Source organism: Triticum urartu, chromosome 2A (assembly GCF_056163025.1).
Source record: "Triticum urartu cultivar PI428250 chromosome 2A, HENAU_Tu73, whole genome shotgun sequence".
Taxonomy (NCBI): domain Eukaryota; kingdom Viridiplantae; phylum Streptophyta; class Magnoliopsida; order Poales; family Poaceae; genus Triticum; species Triticum urartu.
This window is the reverse complement of record NC_141874.1, coordinates 648,722,538-648,742,246: the sequence shown is the minus strand read 5'-3', so window position 1 is coordinate 648,742,246 and position 19,709 is coordinate 648,722,538. Positions and strand designations below refer to the sequence as shown.

General features: G+C 44.5%; 1 pseudogene across 1 annotated transcript in view; it reads right to left on the bottom strand.

The window, feature by feature from the left end:
* Nucleotides 1-11,976: 11,976 nt before the first annotated feature.
* LOC125537649 (serine carboxypeptidase-like 19) overlaps nt 11,977-19,709 on the bottom strand; it is a 49,904-nt pseudogene continuing 42,171 nt past the window's right edge. The window contains exons 5-11 of the transcript XR_015615430.1: nt 13,405-13,506; nt 13,208-13,291; nt 12,901-13,086; nt 12,611-12,804; nt 12,329-12,442; nt 12,196-12,241; nt 11,977-12,100 (exon numbers count right to left, since the gene is read on the bottom strand). The product of XR_015615430.1 is annotated as a serine carboxypeptidase-like 19 (transcript). The remainder of the gene's footprint in view (nt 12,101-12,195; nt 12,242-12,328; nt 12,443-12,610; nt 12,805-12,900; nt 13,087-13,207; nt 13,292-13,404; nt 13,507-19,709) is intronic.

The window sequence follows — 19,709 nt, the reverse complement described above, 5'->3', positions numbered from 1 at the left end:
AGGTCAGAAAATAATGATACCCGCCGCGAGCCTTAACACTCATCGGATCGCATACATCAGTATGTATTATTTCCAATAAGTCAGTTGCTTGCTCCACTGTTTCGGAGAACGGAGTCTTTAGTCATCTTGCCCATAAGGCATGGTTCACAAGCACCAAGTGATTCATAATCAAGTGATTCCAAAATCCCATCAGCATGGAGTTTCTTCATGCGCTTTACACCAATATGACCTAAACGGCAGTGCCACAAATAAGTTGCACTATCATTACTAACTTCGCATCTTTTGGTTTTAATATTATGAATATGTGTATCACTACGATCGAGATACAATGAACTATTTTCATTGGGTGTGTAACCATATAAGGTTTTATTCATGTAAACAGAACAACAATTTATTCTTTTACTTAAATGAATAACCGTATTACAATAAACATGATCAAATCATATTCATGCTCAACGCAAACACCAAATAACACTTATTTTAGGTTCAACACTAATCCCGAAAGTATAGGGAGTGTGCGATGATGATCATATTAATCTTGGAACCACTTCCAACACACATCGTCACTTCACCCTTAACTAGTCTCTGTTTATTCTGCAACTCCTGTTTCGAGTTACTACTCTTAGCAACTGATCCAGTATCAAATACTGAGGGGTTGCTATAAACACTAGTAAAGTACACATCAATAACATGTATATCAAATATACTTTTGTTCACTTTGCCATCCTTCTTATCCACCAAATACTTGGGGCAGTTCTGCTTCCAGTGACCAGTCTGCTTGCAGTAGAAGCACTCAGTTTCAGGCTTAGGTCCAGACTTGGGTTTCTTCTCTTGAGCAGCAACTTGCTTGCCGTTCTTCTTGAAGTTCCCCTTCTTCCCTTTTGCCCTTTTCTTGAAACTAGTGGTCTTGTCAACCATCAACACTTGATGTTCTTTCTTGATTTCTACCTTCGTCAATTTCAGTATCGCGAAGAGCTCGGGACTTTACTTTCGTCATCCCTTGCATATTATAGTTCATCACGAAGTTCTACTAACTTGGTGATGGTGACTAGAGAATTCTTTCAATCACTATTTTATCTGCAAGATTAACTCCCACTTGATTCAAGTGATTGTAGTACCCAGACAATCTGAGCACATGCTCACTGCTTGAGCTATTCTCCTCCATCTTTTAGCTATAGAACTTGTTGGAGACTTCATATTTCTCAACTCGGGTATTTGCTTGAAATATTAACTTCAACTCCTGGAACATCTCATATGGTCCATGACGTTCAAAACGTCTTTGAAGTCCCGATTCTAAGCCGTTAAACATGGTGCACTAAACTATCAAGTAGTCATCATATTGAGCTAGCCAAACGTTCATAACGTCTGCATCTGCTCCTGCAATAGGTTTGTCACCTAGCGGTGCATCAAGGACATAATTCTTCTGTGCAGCAATGAGGATAAACCTCAGATCACGGATCCAATCCGCATCATTGCTACTAACATCTTTCAACACAATTTTTCTCTAGGAACATATCAAAATAAACATATGAAAGTAACAACGCGAGCTATTGATCTACAACATAGATATGCTAATACTATCAGGACTAAGTTCATGATAAAATTAAATTCAATTAATCATATTACTTAAGAACTCCCACTTAGATAGACATCCCTCTAATCCTCTAAGTGATCACGTGATCCAAATCAACTAAACCATGTTCGATCATCACGTGAGATGTTGGGGAACGTAGTAATTTCAAAATTTTTCCTACGCACACGCAAGATCATGGTGATGCATAGCAACGAGAGGGGAGAGTGTGATCTACGTACCCTTGTAGATCGACAACGGAAGCGTTGACACAACGTAGAGGAAGTAGTCGTACGTCTTTCTGATCCGACCGATCCAAGCACTGTTACTCCGGCACCTCCGAGTTCTTAGCACACATACAGCTCGATGACGATCCCCGGGCTCTGATCCAGCAAAGCTTCGGGGAGGAGTTCCGTCAGCACGACGGCGTGGTGACGATCTTGATGTTCTACCGTCGCAGGGCTTCGCCTAAGCACCGCTACGATATGACCGAGGTGGAATATGGTGGAAGGGGGCACCGCACACGGCTAAGGAACGATCATGAAGATCAACTTGTGTGTTCTAGGGTGCCCCCTGCCCCCATATATAAAGGAGCAAGGGGGGAGGCCGGCCGGCCCTATGGGGCGCGCCAAAGGGAGGGGGGAGTCCTCCTCCTAGTGGGAGTAGGACTCCCCTTTCCTAGTCCAACTAGGAAGAGAGAGGGGGAAGGAAAGAGGGAGAGGGAGAGGGAAAGGGGGGCCGCGCCCCCCTCCTAGTCCAATTCGGACTCCCCATGGGGGGGGGGGCGCCACCTCCTGGGCTGCAGCCCTCTCTCTCCCCTCAGGCCCACTAAGGCCCAATACTTCCCCGGGGGGTTTCGGTAACCCCTCCGGCACTCCGGTTTTCTCCGAAATCACCCGGAACAATTCCGGTGTCCGAATATAGCCGTCCAATATATCAATCTTTATGTCTCGACCATTTCGAGACTCCTCGTCATGTCCGTGATCACATCCGGGACTCCGAACAAACTTCGGTACATCAAAATGCATAAACTCATAATAACTGTCATCGTAACTTTAAGCGTGTGGACCCTACGGTTCGAGAACAATGTAGACATGACCGAGACACGTCTCCGGTCAATAACCAATAGCGGGACCTGGATGCCCATATTGGCTCCTACATATTCTACGAAGATCTTTATCAGTCAGACCGCATAACAACATACGTTGTTCCCTTTGTCATCGGTATGCTACTTGTCCGAGATTCGATCGTCGGTATCCAATACCTAGTTCAATCTCGTTACCGGCAAGTCTCTTTACTCGTTCCATAATACATCATCTCACAACTAACATATTAGTTGTAATGCTTGCAAGGCTTATGTGATGTGCATTACCGAGAGGGCCTAGAGATACCTCTCCGACAATCGGAGTGACAAATCCTAATCTCGAAATACGCCAACCCAACATGTACCTTTGGAGACACCTGTAGAGCTCCTTTATAATCACCCAGTTACGTTGTGACGTTTGGTAGCACACAAAGTGTTCCTCCGGCAAACGGGAGTTGCATAATCTCATAGTCATAGGAACATGTATAAGTCATGAAGAAAGCAATAGCAACATACTAAACGATCGGGTGCTAAGCTAATGGAATGGGTCATGTCAATCAGATCATTCAACTAATAATGTGATCTCGTTAATCAAATAACAACTTCTTTGTCTATGGTTAGGAAACATAACCATCTTTGATTAACGAGCTAGTCAAGTAGAGGCATACTAGTGACACTCTGTTTGTCTATGTATTCACACATGTATTATGTTTCCGGTTAATACAATTCTAGCATGAATAATAAACATTTATCATGAAATAAGGAAATAAATAATAACTTTATTATTGCCTCTAGGGCATATTTCCTTCAGTCTCCCACTTGCACTAGAGTCAATAATCTAGATTACACAGTAATGATTCTAACACCCATGGAGTCTTGGTGCTGATCATGTTTTGCTCGTGGAAGAGGCTTAGTCAACGGGTCTGCTACATTCAGATCCATATGTATCTTGCAAATCTCTATGTCTCCCACCTGGACTAGATCCCGGATGGAATTGAAGCATCTCTTGATGTGCTTGGTTCTCTTATGAAATCTGGATTCCTTTGCCAAGGCAATTGCACCAGTATTGTCACAAAAGATTTTCATTGGACCTGATGCACTAGGTATGACACCTAGATCGGATATGAACTCCTTCATCCAGACTCCTTCGTTTGCTGCTTCCGAAGCAGCTATGTACTCCGCTTCACATGTAGATCCCTCCACGACGCTTTGTTTAGAACTGCACCAACTTACAGCTCCACCGTTTAATGTAAACACGTATCCGGTTTGCGATTTAGAATCGTCCGGATCAGTGTCAAAGCTTGCATCAACGTAACCTTTTACGATGAGCTCTTTGTCACCTCCATATATGAGAAACATATCCTTAGTCCTTTTCAGGTATTTCAGGATGTTCTTGACCGCTGTCCAGTGATCCACTCCTGGATCACTTTGGTACCTCCCTGCTAGACTTATGGCAAGGCACACATCAGGTCTGGTACACAGCATTGCATACATGATAGAGCCTATGGCTGAAGCATAGGGAACATCTTTCATTTTCTCTCTATCTTCTGCAGTGGTCGGACATTGAGTCTTACTCAATTTCACACCTTGTAATACAGGCAAGAACCCTTTCTTTGCTTGATCCATTTTGAACTTCTTCAAAACTTTTTCAAGGTATGTGCTTTGTGAAAGTCCAATTAAGCGTCTTGATCTATCTCTATAGATCTTAATGCCTAATATGTAAGCAGCTTCACCGAGGTCTTTCATTGAAAAACTCTTATTCAAGTATCCCTTTATGCTATCCAGAAATTTATATCATTTCCAATTAGTAATATGTCATCCACATATAATATCAGAAATGCTACCAAGATCCCACTCACTTTCTTGTAAATACAGGCTTCTCCAAAAGTCTGTATAAAACCAAATGCTTTGATCACACTATCAAAGCGTTTATTCCAACTCCGAGAGGCTTGCACCAGTCCATAAATGGATCGCTGGAGCTTGCACACTTTGTTAGCTCCCTTTGGATCGACAAAACCTTCTGGTTGCATCATATACAACTCTTCTTCCAGAAATCCATTCAGGAATGCAGTTTTGACATCCATCTGCCAAATTTCATAATCATAAAATGCGGCAATTGCTAACATGATTCGGACAGACTTAAGCATCGCTACGGGTGAGAAGGTCTCATCGTAGTCAATCCCTTGAATTTGCCGAAAACCTTTTGCGACAAGTCGAGCTTTGTAGACAGTAATATTACCGTCAGCGTCAGTCTTCTTCTTGAAGATCCATTTATTCTCAATTGCTTGCCGATCATCGGGCAAGTCAACCAAAGTCCATACTTTGTTCTCATACATGGATCCCATCTCAGATTTCATGGCTTCAAGACATTTTGCGGAATCTGGGCTCACCATCGCTTCTTCATAGTTCGTAGGTTCATCATGATCTAGTAGCATGACTTCCAGAACAGGATTACCGTACCACTCTGGCGCGGATCTCACTCTGGTTGATCTATGAGGTTCAGTAGTATCTTGTTCTGAAGTTTCATGATCATCATCATTAGCTTCCTCACTAACTGGTGTAGGTGTCACTGAAACAGTTTTCTGTGATGCACTACTTTCCAATAAGGGAGCAGGTACAGTTACCTCGTTAAGTTCTACTTTCCTCCCACTCACTTCTTTCAAGAGAAACTCCTTCTCCAGAAAGTTTCCGAATTTAGCAACAAAAGTCTTGCCTTCGGATTTGTGATAGAAGGTGTATCCAATAGTTTTCTTTGGATATTCTATGAAGACACATTTCTCCGATTTGGGTTCAAGCTTATCAGGTTGAAGCTTTTTCACATAAGCATCGCAGCCCCAAACTTTCAGAAACGACAACTTTGGTTTTTTGCCAAACCACAGTTCATAAGGCGTCGTCTCAACGGATTTTTATGGTGCCCTATTTAACGTGAATGCGGCCGTCTCTAGAGCATAACCCCAAAACGATAGCGGTAAATCAGTAAGAGACATCATAGATCGCACCATATCTAGTAAAGTACGATTACGATGTTCGGATACACCATTACGTTGTGGTGTTCCGGGTGGCGTGAGTTGCGAAACTATTCCGCATTGTTTCAAATGTACACCAAACTCGTAACTCAAATATTCTCCTCCACGATCAGATCGTAGAAACTTTATTTTCTTATTACGATGATTTTCAACTTCACTCTGAAATTCTTTGAACTTTTCAAATGTTTCAGACTTATGTTTCATTAAATAGATATACCCATATCTGCTTAAATCATTTGTGAAGGTGAGAAAATAACGATATCCGCCATGAGCCTCAACATTCATCGGACCACATACATCTGTATGTATGATTTTCAACAAATCTGTTGCTCTCTCCACAGTACCGGAGAACGGTGTTTTAGTCATCTTGCCCATGAGGCACGATTCGCAAGTACCAAGTGATTCATAATCAAGTGGTTCCAAAAGTCCATCAGTATGGAGTTTCTTCATGCGCTTTACACCGATATGACCTAAACGACAGTGCCTCAAATAAGTTGCACTATCATTATTAACTTTGCATCTTTTGGCTTCAACATTATGAATATGTGTGTCACTACTATCGAGATTCATCAAAAATAGACCACTCTTTAAGGGTGCATGACCATAAAAGATATTACTGATATAAATAGAACAACCATTATTCTCAGACTTAAATGAATAACCATCTCGCATCAAACAAGATCCAGATATAATGTTCATGCTTAACGCTGGCACCAAATAACAATTATTTAGGTCTAATATTAACCCCGAAGGTAGATGTAGAGGTAGCGTGCCGACTGCGATCACATTGACTTTGGAACCGTTTCCCACGCGCATCGTCACCTCGTCCTTAGCTAATCTTCGCTTAATCCGTAGTCCCTGTTTTGAGTTGCAAATATTAGCAACAGAACCAGTATCAAATACTCAGGTGCTACTGTGAGCATTAGTAAGGTACACATCAATAACATGTATATCACATATACCTTTGTTCACCTTGCCATCCTTCTTACCCGCCAAATACTTGGGGCAGTTCCGCTTCCAGTGACCAGTCTGCTTGCAGTAGAAGCACTCAGTTTCAGGCTTAGGTCCAGGTTTGGGTTTCTTCTCTTGATTAGCAACTTGCTTGCCGTTCTTTTTGAAGTTCCCTTCTTCTTCCCTTTGCCCTTTTTCATGAAACTAGTGGTCTTGTTGACCATCAACACTTGATGCTCCTTCTTGATTTCTACCTCCGCAGCTTTCAGCATTGCGAAGAGCTCGGGAATAGTCTTATTCATCCCTTGCATATTATAGTTCATCACGAAGCTCTTGTAGCTTGGTGGCAATGATTGGAGAATTCTGTCTATGACGCAATCATCTGGAAGATTAACTCCCAATTGAATCAAGTGATTATTATACCCAGACATTTTGAGTATATGCTCACTGACAGAACCGTTCTCCTCCATCTTGCAGCTATAGAACTTATTGGAGACTTCATATCTCTCAATCCGGGCATTTGCTTGAAATATTAACTTCAACTCCTGGAACATCTCATATGCTCCATGATGTTCAAAACGTCGTTGAAGTCCCGATTCTAAGCCGTAAAGCATGGCACACTGAACTATCGAGTAGTCATCAGCTTTGCTCTGCCAGACGTTCATAACATCTGGTGTCGCTCCAGCAGCAGGCCTGGCACCCAGCGGTGCTTCCAGGACGTAATTCTTCTGTGCAGCAATGAGGATAATCCTCAAGTTACGGACCCAGTCCGTGTAATTGCTACCATCATCTTTCAACTTTGCTTTCTCAAGGAACGCATTAAAATTCAATGGAACAACAGCACGAGCCATCTATCTACAATCAAGCATAAACAAGCAAGATACTATCAGGTACTAAGTTTCATGATAAATTTAGGTTCAATTAATTTACTAAAAGAACTCCCACTTAGATAGACATCCCTCTAATCCTCTAAGTGATTACGTGATCCAAATCAACTAAACCATGTCCGATCATCACGTGAGATGGAGTAGTTTCATTGGTGAACATCACTATGTTGATCATATCTACTATATGATTCACGCTCGACCTTTCGGTCTCCGTGTTCTGAGGCCATATTTGTATATGCTTGTCTCGTCAAGTATAACCTGAGTATTCCGCGTGTGCAACTGTTTTGCACCCGTTGTATTTGAACGTAGAGCCTATCACACCCGATCATCACGTGGTGTCTCAGCACGAAGAACTTTCGCAACGGTGCATACTCAGGGAGAACACTTCTTGATAATTAGTGAGAGATCATCTTATAATGCTACCGCCAATCAAAGCAAGGTAAGATGCATAAAAGATAAACATCACATGTAATCAATATAAGTGATATGATATGGCCATCATCATCTTGTGCTTGTGATCTCCATCTTCGAAGCACCGTCGTGATCACCATCGTCACCGGCGCGACACCTTGATCTCCATCGTAGCATCATTGTCGTCTCGCCAATCTTATGCTTCCACGACTATCGCTACCGTTTAGTGATAAAGTAAAGCATTACAGCGCGATTGCATTGCATACAATAAAGCGACAACCATATGGCTCCTGCCAGTTGCCGATAACCCGGTTACAAAACATGATCATCTCATACAATAAAATTTAGCATCATGTCTTGACCATATCACATCGCAACATGCCCTGCAAAAACAAGTTAGACGTCCTCTACTTTGTTGTTGCAAGTTTTACGTGGCCGCTACGGGCTTAAGCAAGAACCAATCTTACCTACGCATCAAAACCACAACGATAGTTTGTCAAGTTGGTGCTGTTTTAACCTTCGCAAGGACCGGGCGTAGCCACACTCGGTTCAACTAAAGTTGGAGAAACTGTCACCCGCAAGCCACCTCTGTGCAAAGCACGTCGGGAGAACCGGTCTCGCGTAAGCGTATGCGTAATGTCGGTCCGGGCCGCTTCGTCCAACAATACTGCCGAACCAAAGTATGACATGCTGGTAAGCAGTATGACTTATATCGCCCACAACTCATTTGTGTTCTACTCGTGCAAATAACATCAACACATAAAACCTAGGCTCGGATGCCACTGTTGGGGAACGTAGTAATTTCAAAAAATTTCCTACGCACACGCAAGATCATGGTGATGCATAGCAACGAGAGGGGAGAGTGTGATCTACGTACCCTTGTAGATCGACAACGGAAGCGTTGACACAACGTAGAGGAAGTAGTCGTACGTCTTTCCGATCCAACCGATCCAAGCACCTTTACTCCGGCACCTCCGAGTTCTTAGCACACGTACAACTCGATGACGATCCCCGGGCTCCGATCCAGCAAAGCTTCGGGGAGGAGTTCCGTCAGCACGACGGCGTGGTGACGATCTTGATGTTCTACCGTCGCAGGGCTTCGCCTAAGCACCGCTACGATATGACCGAGGTGGAATATGGTGGAAGGGGGCACCGCACACGGCTAAGGAACGATCATGAAGATCAACTTGTGTGTTCTAGGGTGCCCCCTGCCCCCGTATATAAAGGAGCAAGGGGGGAGGCCGGCCGGCCCTATGGGGCGCGCCAAAGGGAGGGGGGAGTCCTCCTCCTAGTGGGAGTAGGACTCCCCTTTCCTAGTCCAACTAGGAAGAGAGAGGGGGAAGGAAAGAGAGGGAGAGGGAGAGGGAAAGGGGGGCCGCGCCCCCCCTCCTAGTCCAATTCGGACTCCCCATGGGGGGGCGCGCCACCTCCTGGGCTGCAGCCCTCTCTCTCCCCTCAGGCCCACTAAGGCCCAATACTTCCCCGGGGGGTTCCGGTAACCCCTACGGCACTCCGGTTTTCTCCGAAATCACCCGGAACAATTCTGGTGTCCGAATATAGCCGTCCAATATATCAATCTTTATGTCTCGACCATTTCGAGACTCCTCGTTATGTCCGTGATCACATCCGGGACTCCGAACTAACTTCGGTACATCAAAATATATAAACTCATAATGAAACTGTCATCGTAACGTTAAGCGTGCGGACCCTACGGGTTCGAGAACAATGTAGACATGACCGAGACATGTCTCCGGTCAATAACCAATAGCGGAACCTGGATGCTCATATTGGCTCCCACATATTCTACGAAGATCTTTTATCGGTCAGACCGCATAACAACATACTTTGTTCCCTTTGTCATCGGTATGTTACTTGCCCGAGATTCGATCGTCGGTATCTCAATACCTAGTTCAATCTCGTTACCGGCAAGTCTCTTTACTCGTTTCGTAATACATCATCTCACAACTAACTCATTAGTTGCAATGCTTGCAAGGCTTATGTGATGTGCATTACCGAGAGGGCCTAGAGATACCTCTCGGACAATCGGAGTGACAAATCCTAATCTCGAAATACGCCAACCCAACATGTACCTTTGGAGACACCTGTAGAGCTCCTTTATAATCACCCAGTTACGTTGTGACGTTTGGTAGCACACAAAGTGTTCCTCCGGCAAACGGGAGTTGCATAATCTCATAGTCATAGGAACATGTATAAGTCATGAAGAAAGCAATAGCAACATACTAAACGGTCGGGTGCTAAGCTAATGGAATGGGTCATGTCAATCAGATCATTCAACTAATGATGTGATCCCGTTAATCAAATAACAACTCTTTGTCCATGGTTAGGAAACATAACCATCTTTGATTAACGAGCTAGTCAAGTAGAGGCATACTAGTGACACTCTGTTTGTCTATGTATTCACACATGTATTATGTTTCCGGTTAATATAATTCTAGCATGAATAATAAACATTTATCATGATATAAGGAAATAAATAATAACTTTATTATTGCCTCTAGGGCATATTTCCTTCAAACCTCTCTCTTCACTTTTTGCCAAAAGCCTCTCGGTATCTTTATCAGTGGGTGCCCTCAAGTACACCAGTCGAAATATCTCAATCATGACTTTGGCGAATCTGTGAACACACTCGAGGATGAGATCTTCCCTTGATGCAGACATTGTCATTGATGGCATCAGTAGGACATCCATATGCAAGCACTTGCAAAGCCGTTGTAATATTCAAGAATGGAGTTGCACTTGCTTCTCCTATGGCATTCCTTCTGAATTGAAACGAACGATGATGTTTCTCCGCGGCTCTTGCAATGGTGTTGATGAGCCGGTGCATCCGTAATCTCTGTCGAGAATATTTCGTGGAATGTTTTTCATTTAGAGCAAAGTAATCCCTCACTAGATCATGACGACCCTGAAGGATGCGACCAGTCCGAGAACCATGCCCCGGTCTCCTAAAATTCTCCTCTCGAATGATCGAGGTGGGCACCAACTCGAATCAACATCTTCTTCATCCTCCTCTAACGCAAAATCGCCCAAGTACAAGTACAACTCCCATAACCTCTTCATCTACATATTGGAGTGTTTCATGATCAATTTTAGATAGTAATCAACAAACAACAGAGAAAAAGTGGTTGGACGTAATTTCTCAAACACCTTGTGCGCGGGTAGGGTCGGAGACACAACGACCGACGATGAGCTCCAGCTATGGCCGAATGGCGGCACTAGACCCCTGGTATGTTGCCTAGTAGTCCGCACTGTTCAAGAATTCAACTGATTAATTAGTTAACGGAGCAGTTAATCACTACTCGTAGGATGGCCGAATCGAATAACACATATTTGTCACGTTAACTTGTTAGACCGATTAACTTGTATGTGAGGTCGAGTAATAGGTTGCCAGGCCAATTATTCGTTGCTATCCCATTAACTTCTGGGAAAACAAAGCTCAAATTTTTGGCCCGTGACCCCTCCCTCCCCCTCTCATTCCTCAATAGCTAGGGTTCGACCAAATTGTAACATATTTTGGTGTATTACATAACCGAGAGCATGAGAGTACGGTATAGTACATAAAAATATAGATATATGTTGCTAGGTTACTATTTAATCTACCGATTAATGGTCGACCGATTAATCCAGTTAATTTGCCGATTCACCGATTAATCGCTACTACCAAGCCGACCGAGCAGCTACCAGTTACCGATTTCCTTAACAATCCGCAAGAGGCAATTCCAGGGCTGGAAGGCAACAGACGCCACCGGGATGTAGCAGCAACGACATCGGAGGTCAACAAGGCTGTTCTGTTGGCGTCAGCCGGAATGGGCTCGCATGTCAATCTTCTACAACGTCTTTGATGTTCAGCGCTTCTGTTCCCGTCCAAATTGGACCTTGGTGCCAGCAAAACTGCTGATTTTAGCACTGTGTAGTTTCTTTTCTTGTTTGAAAATTCGCGCACTGGGGAGATGACCCCAATGCAAAGTCACGAACTCACATCTTGCATCGGTACATCCCCCATTTGCATGTTTGTTTTGTGGAACTACATGTCTAGGGTTTATCTTTCACAATGGAGAATACAAATAGGCTAGAGTGGTTGATTCTGTATCCAACGGCTGAACATGGCGAAGCACCTGTCAGGCTCGTACTCAGGCGCCGTGTGACCACCACCCTGAAAACCAAAACCAAAGGCCAATTTACAACCGATGGTCTACTAAATCGTGCATCCCACCAACACACGCAGAGAAGGTGGAGTAATTTGATTACCTTTACGGTCGCGAACGTCATGTTGTTGGAGTAAGTTATGGTGAATCTGCAAACCAGTGAAAAGAAAGCAGATGAATTACTGTCAGTGAGTGAAATAAACAGAGCAAGTAACCAAAATGAAACGATGACGAACCCGGCAGACTGGCCATGGAGATGCCACGCCCTCCATTCGTCGACGATGGGGAAGCCAAGCGACCTCACCCACGCCTGCGTCCCCAGGTGTGGCACCACCGAATCGTGGTCGCCGCTGCAATGGACACCAAACAAAATCCTATCAGAATTTCAGCTGGCTCGTATCTGCTTGATGCTACATTTTAAGATAATAAAATCGCCTTTTATCGAAAAATCTTTCAGTTGGCTCACTCCAACCGATCCTAGTTTATTATGCAGTAGTAACAGGGCAAAATGTGAGGACCTGTATACAAGCGCGCGGTAGCCGTTGGCTGTAACGTTGCGGTGATACTTGATGCTGCTCAGGATGTCCCTGGTGTACGGGACGCCGCCATCTTGGCACCTCACCCACTCGTTCACGGTGCCGTCCTTGATGCCGAGGGCGTCTCGGGTGCGCTCGTCGTTCGCCCAGAAATACGACAGGTAGTGGGCGTAGTCCTGATCCAGCGGACCATCGGGCATGCATCATCGGGTTAGTGCAATGAACGGGGAACACATACTGGCTAGAGGTATACACGCATGATGCTGACTTACAATACAGTCAAGTGGAGGACGAACTGGCGGATACTCCAGCCGTTTCCCCATTTTGATTCCAGCTGCTTCCTCGCTTAAGATCTTCCTGCTAGCACCAGCTGAATCGTCCGTCTCCGCATGCGGTCCAGCAGATGAATAAACGCATTTGATCAACAAAATATGCGGCGACATAACTTCAGAGAGGAGCTGCAATTGGAGTACTTGGTCATATACTTGCTTCATACAGTTAGTACAAAGTTGGGTCATCTATTTTAAAACGGAGGAAGTATCTATTGAATAAAAGTTATCCTAGTTAGCGGGTTCTTACACTATGGAAAGTACGCAGAGCTTTTGCACACAACACGTTTGTAGGATTCTTGTAGTCTTGTCCTTGGCAATGCCCCAATATCGTCTGTATATGAAAGAAATTTATACTATGATTAATATTTCTGCCACAACAATTTTGACATATATAGTTGTATGAGCAGATTGACGGGAATAGTGGATACAGGCGAGGTTAATTACCTCATATAATTGATCTGATATTATACCGAATCCGTGAGCAAAAGGCACTTTGGAGCTTTCGTCGATCCTTTCACCTGTTGCCGGGTTACCTACTATATAGCCCTGTTGGTGACGAAATGAATATTTATGGCATCAGATATATTAACACCACATTCACACTACCAAAGACAGGCATATATACTGCTAAGAAAAAGACATGCATATAGCTGTGTGTCCTCTACACATTTTTTTTGAAAAAGAGGATTACCCCGGGTTATCTATACATGCCATGTGTGTTCTCTATACATGCTACGAAAATATTGGAGGCACAGGTTGCTAAATAGAGATTTTTTCCTTTTTTGCAGAACTAACTATAGCTGATTAACATGGTGTGCTTAGTTAAACTGCAAAAAGATACTCCATCCGTCCCAAAATATAAGACCATTTATGGCACTAAGGATGGAGGGAGTAGATATGTTTTGGTTAGCCATAATTTAATGTTCTATATCGGCTAAAATGGTATAGGTACACCATTGACCGTGATCCACATAGGCAGTTACGAAGATCCGTTGTCTGTGCTTCATTAATTGATTCAAAGATGGCATATACCAAATTAAAGGATAGATACTTTTCGTTGAGTTTTCTAGCATATTTTCCTTTACCAGTTAAAACATCATGTACAGACCTAATGTGTGGGTTTACATGCTTCTTTCTAGGGATAAAAACTAGGCATAAACTTTTCGTCGATTCAGGGAAAAAACAAAAACAGAGCATAAATACGTAATAGGAAATGGAATTTACATAACAGAAGCAGAATGGACGTAAACGTATGTGGATAAATTTTCGCTTATCGCCATTGCCCATTTCATCCCAGCACATATACACTTTGGGAACAACCGATTTCTATCCACACATACAAAAAAATTATCCACCACCCCACTAGTCTTGTGATCCTTGTCCCCCCGACTACACCTCCCACTCACATCCTCTAGGCATGCTCGCCGGCACACCTCCTTGTCTACTCGCTGGTGCGCATTTGATATTTTTTTGTTATTTTGGGTGTATTTTTCAATTTGGTTGTCGGGGTTTTAAGTTTCCGTCACCTTTCACTTTTCTATAGGTGTCTGCACCAGGTTCGCTTTGTATTTGTTTTGGGCAATGTTGCTTCATATTTATTTACAAGATTTTCATCTGTGTTTTGCTTGCACTAACAAATAAAGAAACAAATGCAACCACACTTGGTTCATCTGTTTCCGCTCAATTTTCATACCTACCACCTAGAAATTTTGGGACTCCCAGGCTTTTAGAGTCCACCGGGAGCATCAAAGATCTGGATTTGCCTCGAGAATTTGTGAAGATCAGAGATCGCCTCAAGACCTACCCTTGGCGGCTGAGCTCATACATTGCGGCTCAAGCTTAATCAAAAGAAGGTTAGACCTTTGTAGTCGTTTTTGACTCATGGTGCCAAGCGTCTCCCACAGATAGGAGAGTTACTCCAAGGACTTTAACTTTTGTTTTAATCAACATCGGCTCTGAGCCCTTTTGGTTATTTTTATGACTTACTCCTTTACTTGCTTAGTGGTGACCATTTTGTTTTTGTTTTTTTTACTAGTTGCCATGTCATGTAGGCTATCTTTGGTAGTTACGCTTACCTATTTTATATCTACAATTCCATAAAATAAAAATAATGATTACAACTTGCAATCTCCTAGTGAAACACCGCCACCCTAATCGACATCCTTGATCCTTCCATGATCTGGGAGAATGTGGAATCTCGGGAAGAAAGAATGATCCAGGAAGCATGAGGCATAACACATCTGGTGCGCCGGTGAATTAATACAAATTTTAGACAATGTCAAATATCTAAAGATAATCTACGACGTGGATATAATATGTATATACAATGTCATGAAAATAAAAAAATACAAATTTAATCACAGCTTGAAAAACAAAAAACAACAAATTCAACGTTGTTTATGTTAATGGGTCAAATTTGTGCCTCCCCTTCAAAGTTTACCAGTAGGTTGTGCCAACAAAAGGAAAACATGTGTTCTTTTCCGCACAGGAAGGGACACAAAGTTTTTTCTTTTGCGGATCTTGTGAGTGAAAATTCGGAATAAAATAGCTTTCGATGCGAGTATCCAAATTATGAAAGATTTCGCTTCTATGAATCAAGACAATTAAAACTACACATCACTACGGATATTTAAATGGTATTTTCCTTTGTCATTTCACTAGTGGTGTTGCTACACCGAAGACATTATTATGTGGCATAGCCGGTAGTGGGTGCTACTATATGTGTTGTCATCAACAAGCACGCATCTCGATTTATTGCTCCCATGCATTGCCACATATTGCATTTAGCATGTAGTCTATCTCAGAAACTATTTCCCTCTAGTTGTGGTCTAAGTTTCTTGCTTACTCATTTCAGAGATGACACACACAAAGCGCACGAGAGAGATAAAAAAGAAGACACAACTTGGAAATAAAAGACACTCTTGGAAACAAGCACAACAACATCCCTATCAGTTATAGCGACACATGTCGTGAGGGGACACCATCCTCTTGTTTGTTTCCTTATGTTGACATACTTGAGCGACATACCCAGCGGGGATGGCTCTCCTCTCCCCGTCTCCCGCTTCCTCCTCTCCACCTCTCGTTCCCCAGCCATCCTCTCCACTGGCGACTACTGGCACCGCTGGTATGATACATCTCCAACGTATCTATATTTTTTGATTGTGCCTTGCTATTATAGTATCAACCTTGGATGTTTTATATACAATTATATATCATTTTTTGGGACTAACCTATTAACTTAGTGCCAAGTGCCAATTGATGTTTTTCGCATGTTTTTGGTTTTCCAGGAAATCAGTACCAAATGAAGTCCAAATGCCATGAAACTTTTTACGATTTTTTTTGGATATAAGAGACACTAGAAGCTTCAGCAGGAGACCAGCAAGCAAAGGAGATGGCCACGAGCCACTAGGGCGCGCCCTGGTCCTCATGGGCCCCTTGTTCCTCCGTTTGACCTAATACAGACTCTATAAATTCTCTAAAACCGGGAAACCAACGGGGAGCCACCAAAAACACTTTTTCCGCCGCCACAACCTTCTGTTCTCGTGAGATCCCATCTGGAGGCCTTTGGCACTCTGCCGGATCACGGAGGGCTTCTACATCAACCTTGCTGCCCTTCGATGATGTGTGAGTAGTTTACCACAGACCTACGGGTCCATAGCTAGTAGCGGCTTCTTCTCTCTCTTTGTTTTTCAATACAATGTTCTCCTCGATGTTCTTGGAGATCTATTCGATGTAATCATTTTTTGCGGTATGTTTGTTGCGTTCCGATGAATTGTGGGTTTATGATCAGATTATCTATGAATATTATTTGAGTCTTCTCTGAACTCTTTTATGCATGATTTTTATAGCTTTGTATTTCTCTTTGATCTATCCGTTTGGTTTGACCAACTAGATTGACTTATCTTGCAACGGGAGAGGTGCTTTGTGATGGGTTCGATCTTGCGGTGCTCAATCCCAGTGACAGAAGGGAACATGCAACATATTTGTATCGTTGTCATTAAGGGTAAAACGATGGGTTTATTCATATTGATTGGATTTGCTTTGTCTAACTCATGTCATCTTGCTTAAGGCGCTACTCTGTTTTTTATGAACTTAATACTCTAGATGCGTGTTGGATAGCGGTCGATGTATGTATGTAGTAGTAGTAGATGCAAGCAGGAGTTGGTCTACTTGTCTCGGACGTGATGCCTATATACATGATCATTGCCTTAGATATCGTCACGATTATTTGCTTTTCTATCAATTACCCAACAATAATTATTTACTCACCGTAAGCTATGTTTAAGAGAGAAGTCTCTAGTGAAAACTATGCCCCCCCCGAGTCTATCTTTATCATATATTAAACTTAAAAAATACCTTACTGCAATTTATTTATTTTATTTTATTTTGTATTTTTGTTTATTTATCTATAACTACGAGATTTGATCCTTGCAATTAACTCCCAAGGGATTGACAACCCCTTATTTGCGTTGGGTGCAAGTATTTGTTATTTTGTGTGTAGGTACTGCTAATGAGGTGTTGTGTGGTTCTCCTACTGGATTGGTAACCTTGGTTCTTAACTGAGGGAAATACTTATCTCTAGTGTACTGCATCATCCTCTCCTCTTTAGGGAAATCCCAACGCAACTCACAACTAGCACGGTGATCCCTCCCTTTCTTCCCCTTGTGCTCTCCCTCCGCCCACCCGTTCATCCTCCTAGGCTGGTCTGGTCTCCAACCGCTTCTGGGCATTGGGGGATTGCTTATCCGACTCGAAGGATGACGCGGTGGCTGTCCCCTCGGGGCTCCTCGCCGTCTCGCCGCCTCCTACCTCTCGGCGTCGTCTTTTCACACCGGGCGGCTATGGTAGTTCTTGGCGTGCCCGTGCGGCAACGGGGGTGCTGGAGCCTGGCTAGTCATTTGTGGACCTCACCGTTCTCGTCGCTCTGGTAAGTTTGCGTTTCATTCTCCGGCAGTTGGCATCCTTGGCTCTGGCGCTCTATTCCCTCTCCTTCACCTTCCCCGTGCTCACCTTCTCTGTGCTCCCCCTTCTCCTCGCGGATCAAGACTTGTTGGTCCAGATCTCGCGGGTGGTGCCGGCGGCGATGCTGGAGGACGGGATTGCTGTGGCCGCAACCCTAGGTGCTGGGTGTGTTGGACGGGGTGGTCGTTTGGGCCTCTGGTGTGGGCTAGGCCGCTGACTGGGCCGCTTTTGGGGGTTGGCCCGCTGTTGCCTACCTTTTCAGCCGAGTCATTTCCACCCCTTGTGGGCTCGGCTGGGCTGACCTGCCTTAGGCCTTCGGCCTCCGTTGGGTCAGTCCCGCCTCATGGGCTGCTCCGGTCCGTAAATAGCATCCCGACCCTGGTTAGGGTTTCCTGCCTCTCTTTCTGACCTCCATAGATCTAGGGTTCCATTGCACAAGCTCTTTCCTATCCCCCAGTCCCTCCCCTGCTCCGTTCCTTCGTGAACGTGGCCACCATGGACTGATCACGGGGCTTCTCCAATGAGCACAAATCCAATGACAAGCGGCTGTTGGAGGCCTCGGGTGTGGGCGATGCAGATTCTTTGGCCTGCGAGGCAGCGATGCGGACCAAGATCTAGGAGGAGCAGGCCACATGGGAGGTAGGCCGTCCCATGGATGGCTGAGGCAGGTCGTCCGACCCGAAAGGCGCTGGCGTGGCTTTGGACCCGTGGGAGGCTGCAGCTGCGGGCTCGGGAGCCAGCGGATCTGGCCCGTCGTGGCCTCCTCTGCCATCTCCGCTGCCTTGCTCTGGTCTAGGTGCTGGTGCTGGCTTTGGTATGGGCGACCCTCGCCCCAATCTGCGCTCCAACAACAATGGCTTCCCCAACAAGAACCATAAATACAGGTGAGGGAGTCCTGGATTAGGGGGTCTCCGGACAGCCGTACTATCTCCATTGGCCAGACTGTTAGACTATGAAGATACAAGATTGAAGACTTCGTCTCGTGTCCGGATGGGACTCTACTTGGCGTGGAAGGCAAGCTAGGCAATACGGATATGTGTATCTCCTCCTTTGTAACCGACCTTGTGTAACCCTAACCTCTCCGGTGTCTATATAAACCGGAGGGTTTTAGTCCGTAGGACACAACAACTACAACATACAATCATACCATAGGCTAGCTTCTAGGGTTTAGCCTCTCCGATCTCGTGGTAGATCCACTCTTGTACTACCCATATCATCACTATTAATCAAGCAGGACGTAGGGTTTTACCTCCATCAAGAGGGCCCGAACCTAGGTAAAACATTGTGTCCCCTGCCTCCTGTTACCATCCGCCTTAGACGCACAGTTCTGGACCCCCTACCCGAGATCCGCCGGTTTTGACACCAACATTGGTGCTTTCATTGAGAGTTCCTCTGTGTCGTCGCCGTTAGGCCTGATGGCTCCTACTATCATCGATATCGATGCAGTCCAGGGTGAGACTTTTCTCCCCGGACAGATCTTCGTGTTCGGCGGCTTTGCACTGCATGCCAATTCGCTTGGCCATCTGGAGCAGATTGAAAGTTACGCCCCTGGCCACCAGGTCAGGTTTGGAAGCTTAAACTACACGGCCGATATCCATGGATACTTGATCTTCGACGGATTCGAGCCTCTGCCTTGTGCGTCACGCAGTCACGATGAGTACAATTTAGCTCTACCATCGGGCAGTGTTTAGGAGATCGCACAGGCAGCCGCTCCGACCCTCAATTTGGAGCCAGTTGCGCCGTCCATGGACGGGTGGATGGACCCCGCCACGGAGGCCTTACCCTCA